Source organism: Amphiprion ocellaris, chromosome 15, assembly GCF_022539595.1.
Source record: "Amphiprion ocellaris isolate individual 3 ecotype Okinawa chromosome 15, ASM2253959v1, whole genome shotgun sequence".
In the NCBI taxonomy this organism is placed as follows: domain Eukaryota; kingdom Metazoa; phylum Chordata; class Actinopteri; family Pomacentridae; genus Amphiprion; species Amphiprion ocellaris.
In genome coordinates this window covers 10,980,117-10,988,108 of record NC_072780.1, presented here as the reverse complement: position 1 = coordinate 10,988,108, position 7,992 = coordinate 10,980,117, and the positions used below count along the sequence as shown (strand labels likewise).

The 7,992-nt window shown below is 38.9% G+C and overlaps 1 long non-coding RNA gene across 1 annotated transcript; it reads left to right on the top strand.

Moving 5' to 3' along the window:
* The first annotated feature begins 5,327 nt into the window (after positions 1–5,327).
* Positions 5,328–7,397, top strand: LOC129350666 (uncharacterized). The gene is made up of 2 exons (XR_008604140.1): positions 5,328–6,761; positions 6,874–7,397. It is a non-coding gene; the product is annotated as an uncharacterized LOC129350666 (long non-coding RNA).
* The last annotated feature ends 595 nt before the right edge of the window (positions 7,398–7,992 follow it).

The window sequence follows — 7,992 nt, the reverse complement described above, 5'->3', positions numbered from 1 at the left end:
CTCCATGGGGTTTAAGTCTGGAGACTGTGCTGCCACTCCATGTTTTCAAGCTCACCATCTTGTTCTTTTTCCTGAGGTAGTTCTGGCTTGATCTTACGTTTCGGGTCATGATCTTGCTGTAGGATGAACCCCTGACCAACTAGGTGCACACCAGAGAGTGCTGTGGTAGCCATTTTGGTTCAGAGTTCCTCTCACTCTGTACAAGTCACCGACCGTGGATCCAGCAAAAAAGCCCCAGACCATGACACTTCCTCCTCCATGTCTGACAGTTGATGTCACACACTGAGGAACCATCCTTTCACCTAAACGGCGTACAAAAATCCTGCGTGATAAACCAAAGATTTGAAATTTTGATTCATCAGTCCATAATACCTTCTTCCAGTCCTCAGTAGTCCACTGGCGGTGTTTCATGGCCCAGGCAAGCCTCTTTTTCTTATTCTGACGTCTTAGCAATGGCTTTCTTGCTGCAACTTGACCTGTCAAACCTGCAATTCCAAGTCTTCTCTTCACAGTTGAAACTGAGACTTCTTACTGCGACCATTATTAAGCTGTGTTTGAAGCTGTTGTCCTGTGACCTATTACCAGCAGTTGACTCTCAGAAACTTGTCTTCTGATTCCGTTGTGGCTTTGGGTCTTCCAGACCTCTTCCTGTCAGAGTTTCCTCCAATTTCTGAGCCTTTTGATGGTGAAGAAAGCTATACTCACTGACACATTGACTTTCTTCGAAATTTCTCTGTAGGAAAGACCTACATTTTTAAGTCGTATGATGGTCTGTCTGTCTACTGTTGTTAATTGCCTTTTCCTCACCATTTTTATAGCAACACTACATTCTGCAGTACAATACTGTTCAAATAATGCTCTGGAGGATATGGTACCATGGTGTGTTCCAACACTACTTTTATGCAGACAGAGGGGGTTGTAAGTAATCAAGAAAATTTGGAACACTTGTAGGATTTTGTAGCACCAGCTTTCAAGGTTTGAACAACCTCCATTGCTGCAGAACAGCTTTAAGTTGTTAACCCATTTCTTGTTCTCAGAAAAAGGCGTTTTTGTATAATTGTGAAATGTACATTATTTTTCAGTTTGGGGTAACCAGACCTTTTTTTTAACCTCTGGTAGTTCCCCACATACCTTTTCAAGCTATTCATTGGACTTGAACTACTTGAATTTCAATTTTTTAAAAAATGGAAAAATTGAGACGTTCTAAACCTTTTGACCGGTAGTGTAGTTTGTGAATCGGCGCTATATGAATAAAACTGAACTACATTAAATGTGTTAAAAACAGAACTTGAACCACATCATTTGAAATTGAACTTACTAGACTGAACTTGAATTCAGTTTCCTATTCAGTTTTAAAAATTCAAATTCAATGCTTGAAATTCAGGTAAATTCAAATGAAGTGATTCAAATACAGATGTAGGAGTGTAAATGGTCCGTGTACGGATCTGGTAATTGGATTTTCCGTTCTGAAGCGGGTATTGAAAAACAAAAAACGAGTGATTATTTGATTTTCGTTTTAAAATACAAAAATTTAAATTGAAATACAAGGCGTTTTTCCTTTTCATGATCAAAAAGGGACATACGAAATTTTAAAAATGCTTTGATTTTCATTTTATATTTAGAATAACAAAAAAATAAAATCAGTAAGAGACAGAAACGAAAAAAGGTCCGTTTTTTAATTTGTGGGACCGGAAGTGGTCATCAGCAAGTGTGGAGCCAAACGACAGCAAGATTCCCAGAGGGCGGAGCCAGAGAGCAGCGATTGGTCAGACCATAGAAGACAGCGCGCGAGCGTATCGAGTATTCTATGTATCTATGGTCGCCACGTCTGGTAGCATATCTGGCTGCTGTTGATCTTGTTCATGGAGTGAAACACGGTAAGAAGATAAATACTTATAACCTGTAGCGTTGTTTTGTTGTACGTTAAGTCAGCGACTTGTGAAGCGTTGTGTTTTGTCGTGTTTGAGCAGTTGGTCCGGACGCGTTAGCTAGCTAAGCGGCTAAGTTAGCTAGCTAAGCGGCTAAGTTAGCTAGCGGGCTAATTAACACAGGTGGCTAACTTACCGCTGAACACCTGTTAGTTGCTGCCGCAGCTGTCATTAGTAGAATGACCTTCTCAACCTGTGTTTCTCTGCTGTGTATTTTAGTTTTTAAAAAAGTTATTTTACTTTAACTGAAACCTCTTGAGCTGCACTGAAGTTTAACATTCAGCTGGTTTGAATTAAACTGCCCTTAACTTATCATTGCGCAACATTACCTCTCTGAATCTCCATAATTTCATTAAATTCCTTCTCTCTTCCACTGCTCAAGTTCAATCCAGTATATAAAGTGACATTAATAGTGAATAAACTAACAACCAGCCATTGTATTTATTTATTACTGCATGTATTTGTAGTAAAACATGAGCTGAATCATCCTACTTTTGGATCTCGAACTGCACAAGCCGTTCATTTTCAGTCACCTGACGAGTTAAACTCCCCTTTTTATGTGAGGTTGAAGCAGAAAGTCTGAGTTAATAAAGAAAGTTGTTTATAATTTGCGATACCTGTTATCTCTGACTGAGGCTTTAGTTTTTGTTGAGCCGATTTACACGTAGAAACTTTGTTCAGTCAATGCTTTCAGCAGAATTTAGAAACATAACACTTCCTAAACAGATATTTTGAGGCTGAGGTTGAACGTTTGAGAGTATATCAGTGTGTTTGTTTGTGGTCTTTCTGTTTCTAGGTGGAAGCTGAATTAGTGAGGATGACTCCTGCTCCTGTCATCTCTAAGCTCCTCACACATCTTTACCTGCACATGAGGAAAATCACTCCTGTAGAATGCAGGTATGTTTGTCATTATTATAAATAGATGTTCACTGGTGACCTGTCAGAAACCCATTATACAGAGTCAGCCAAAATAATGTTTACACACATCAGGAAAAGAAAAACTTCCATAAATATTTCAATACCAAATTTATTCAGACACCACGAGATTAATAGAAGTTATCTTTGGCCTCTACAATTACAAGAGGTGCTCAAAGTGGTGGCCACTGGCTTCCAGACATTTCTGTTGTGTTGTAGACGTCACTTGTTGATGCTCCATTCATGAGGGTAATGCCATCTGTTGGGAAAACATCGTACAACAGGACACAGAGTTATCGTGATTTGATCAAACTTAGAAAGAGGAATCTATGTGTATAGAAGTACTCATACAAATGAAATATTTATAAAAGTTTTTATTTTCCTGATGTGTGTATACATTATTTTGGCTGACTCTGAACTTAATGAGAACAAAACTGTCATTTAATTGTTGCTTTGAAAGCTTCTTTAGTGAAAACCAGCTGGTGTTCTGCTTTGAAACAAACTGCTGTTGAGGTCTGTGTTTTTAGGTTTAACCCCACAGTTTCCTGATCAATGTGGACGTTATAATTGATGGGAACATTTACTGATCATATAATCAGCATGACAATATAACAGTATAACATTCTGACCACCTGACTAATACTGTGTTGGTCCCTTTATGCTGCTAAAAGTCCTCTGACCCAGTGGTTCATCAGAACCTCTGGGGATGTCCTGTGGATTCTGTGGATCCTGTGGGTTGCAGGGTGGGTCCTACCTAGACCAGGCTGATCCTGGACCATCCCACAGATGCTCAATCAGATCTGGATGTGGGGAGTGTGGAACCCAGGTGAACAGCTTAGCTCTGTCGTGTTCCTCGGACCACTCCTGAGAAGTTTTAGTTTGTCCTGCTGAGGGAGGCAGCTGGCATCAAGGACTGCTGTTGCCATGGAGACTAGGGGGTTGTTTGTCCTGCAGTGTTTAGGTGGTGATTCATGTCAAACATCCACATGAATGTCAAGGTTTCCCAGCAGAACATTGCATTAGAACAAGATGATGGATGTTGTTCTCTTCAGCTGTCAGTGGTCAGAATGTTGTGGCTGATCGGTGTGTCTGTCTGCCTTTACTCTGACATCCAGAATTATACAAAAGTGTAGTATGTGTGCAGTGCAGAAGAGGTTTACTTTATTGGATGCAGTTTTAGTGGTCCCATCAGAGAAAATCATATCCATATACAGATTTTTATTAATTCCAGGGCTGGTTCAGTAAAGATTATAATAATAACTACATCAGATAATTCTTGGTCGCAGTTGGAATTTTGCAGCCTGAGAGATGGTTGAGAAGGTTTGCAATTCTTGTTTTAGCAAAATATGTTATAATAGAAGATCTTTTTTGTCATTGTACATGAAATTATCTGCAAACCAGCAAAGTGCATCAGTCTGAGGTATCTAAAAATAAATAAGTAAAGAAAAATGCTTCTAAAGCCAATAATAAACAGAATATTTTGAGGGAATATTCTAAAAAGGAAAGAAAAGCTCCATTCTCACTCCTCTCAGGATAAACTGTTATTAAAATTGACTTTAAATTTAGCTTCAACACAAGATAAAAACATTTACTTTCATTACTGATATTGTCAAGTTTTAATAAAGTTCATGCTACTTTTATAAAATGATGAAAGTGACTAAATTGTATTTCTGTGATCTGTGTTTGATTTCTGTCTTTTCTCCTTCCATCCAGATGTTCAGAGGGAGATGATGCCACATCTGGTCCAGCTGATGGAAGGTCTTGAAGTTCTCTGACTGGCCTCGACTGAAGATGGTCGTCTCACTGGATTTAAGGTTCAGATGCTCAGTACCAAACTCCACCAATAAGCCAACAGGGAAGCTTTAGGTTTATTAGTTGCTATGAAGGTATCGCTGTTTTTCTTTGTGGATGCAATGTGCTCCAACTGAAACTTGAATTAGAACTTAGAAGTAAATCCTTCCATCTGAAAGGATTTAGTTACATTAATAACCTCATAACATTCTAATTTTTATTCCAGTCTTGGTTGGAAATAGAATCTCTGTATTGATTCAGGTAAAAACTGAACTTCACAGCATGTTGGAGCAAAACAACCAGATGAAAACTGTGATGGTGTTGGATTGTCAGACCGTAATGTTGCAGCTCAAAGCAGCTTTTCTATCTTAGTTCATTCTGACATTCAGCTATGAATCAACACAGCAGATGGTGATCCATGCTGTGGAAGTCTCACATCTCCTGATTTAATGGAGCTGCTTTACACTTTTTACACTGTTTATTCACCAACACTTTATTTAATAAAAGTCCCATCTAGTTTTTATGAGGAATGTGATGTTTTAATTTCTCTGTGAATAACTGCAGTCTAATGTAACAGCTGGAGTTGTAACATCTGTCCTGATATTGATCATGAAGTATTGATCAGAATACTTATGGTCAGCAGTCATCCCTGAAGTTTTACATTAAAATCTTTACTTGTGGGCTGCACAGTGGCGTAGTGGTTAGCACTTTCGCCTTGCAGCGAGAAGGTCCCTGGTTCGCGTCCCGGCTTTCCCGGGATCTTTCTGCATGGAGTTTGCATGTTCTCCCTGTGCATGCGTGGGTTTTCTCCGGGTACTCCGGCTTCCTCCCACAGTCCAAAAATATGCTGAGGTTAATTGATTACTCTAAATTGCCCGTAGGTGTGAATGTGAGAGTGCTTGTTTGTCTATATATGTAGCCCTGCGACAGACTGGCGACCTGTCCAGGGTGTCCCCTGCCTTCGCCCGAGTCAGCTGGGATAGGCTCCAGCCCCCCCCGCGACCCTAGTGAGGAATAAGCGGTGTATAGATAATGGATGGATGGATCTTTACTTGTGTTGTGAACTTTGGCAAGAAGCAGAAACTTTTGCGTTGCCATGGATACATGAGTGTTAAATTCTGTCCATGTTTCCATTTTGGGAAATTCAGTCCAGTTCCAGAATGTGGAGGAATTTAGTCTCACAATCACAGACAACAAATATTATCTGAAAGTTGGGTTATTGTTGTTTATCAGCACAATACAAAAAGATTAATGTTAGAAATATTCCAGTTAAGACTCTAGAATATCAGGATTTATGTAAATTTACCTCAATAATATGAATGTTCAGGTTAAGATTGTACAGTGATATTTATTATGCAAGTTTAGCTGATTAAAGTTTATGACTCTGCACTAAAATATTATTATTTACATTTACATCATTATAATATTTAGGGTCAGACCCTACAGTATTGAGATTAAGAAATCAAATATTCTATAAAATGTAAATACACTGAACTCATTTAGATATATTTAAGTGAGAATCTACAATATTATTTGACACAAATCTATCTAAATCAAAATTTTAATCATTTTTACTCCAAACATTTACTGGACTGATTTAAATATTAAAATCACTCCTTTCTAATCCTCTGCTGTACGTTCAAACCTGAGGCCTTAAATAGAAACACACAAGTATCTGATTGAAGGAACTTCTGCAGAGTCCTGGTTCCAGAACATGATGATAGAATTATAGACAAACTTTAACAAAAGCTGCCTGAGAGTTTACAGGTTTTTATGTTGGATTTCTTCAGTAATTTAATGAGCGTTATCAGCAAAAATCAAGTGTTCATTTGATGAACTTCATTTCCTAAAACATCCAGAATTGGAGCTCATATCTTTGTCAGCTGTAAAGTTTCTGCTCCTTCAAAGTTCACAACACAATGAATGAATTCCTAAAACACTCTCAATGCTGGAGAGCGTTTGATGCTGAAGCAGTGACCAGTTTTTCTGTTTCTTCTCTGGAGATGCACAATGAGGGACGTCTGCAGAGACTGAGAAAGAGTCTCACCACATCCTGACATGAGGAAAAAGACTTTATTGAAGACTACAATGAGAAAAACTATCAGACAGCAGACAGCTGCATTCAAGGTGAGCTCTGAACATTTGATCTAGCCTCTAAGCTGATTTGTTTTCTAAAATAAATCTAGTTTGAGTCCTAATCTATGCCTGTGTGTTTGCTTCTTTACACCGCTGTTAACAGTTTAGGCTGTTAGATTGTTCCAGACAAGACAAGTAAAAGATTCTTCAGAGCCGTTATACCATGAGCCTGACAGGAAGAACTCCAACAGCTACTGAATGTTCCTGTGGTTCCCTCAAGGCTACAGGAGGAGTCCTACGAGGACGAGCCGGTCCACCTGATGGCGGCCAGTCGCTGCAGTTCAAAGCCAACACTGACTACGTGGACTTCTACTGGACCACACGGAGGCCTTCAAACCGGACCAACAAGTTCATCGACTCCCCGACTCGTGGGTCTGAGGACGCCACCGAGCCTCGGTCCAGCCGGCTGCCTGTCTGTGGGTGTTTGAGTGCTGAGAGGTTTGTGGATGCATGTGAACGTTCTGTGTTGAAACAGCAGCTTTGGACTCAGTAACGCCAGGAAAAACCAAGAGGTCCTTTATTTGTGACTTTAACTGAAAAAAATGATGAAAATGTTTGCCAGGGTTCTGACTGATAACAGATTATTAAATAATGAAAATAATCATTTAAATATTTCTTTAAACAATCCTTTTAGATCTACATTTCCTTTACACTGACTTCTTGGTATATGTACAAGTATTTTGGGTGGAATATACCATTAAGCCTGATGTTCAAGGGTTCTTCTGGGAATATACCATTAAACCAACCTTTTAGGTAAATGTTCCAGGATGTTGGGTAGAATATACCATCAGATAAACCTTTTAGGTCTACATTGGAAGATTTTAGAGTAGAATATTACTTCAAACCATCCTTTAGGTCTACATTTAAGGTGGAATACTCCTTTACACCAAGAGTTTTTGGTCAACATTGAAGGATTTTAGTTGGAATATTCCTTTGAACGAACTTTTTAAGTTTATGTTCAAGGATGTTGGGTGGAATATACCATCAGACCAACCTCCAAGGTCTACAGTAGTGAATTTTAGGTGGAATATACCATTAAACTCACCTTATAGGTCTACATTGGAGGATTTTAGGTGGAATTTTCTTCCAAACGGTCTTTTAGTCTACATTTCAGGATGTTTAGGATGGTATATTCTTCCAAACCAACTTCTCAGGTCTACATTTCAGGTGGAATATTCCTCCATACTAACTTTTTTGGTCTACATTGAAGGATTTTTTCTAA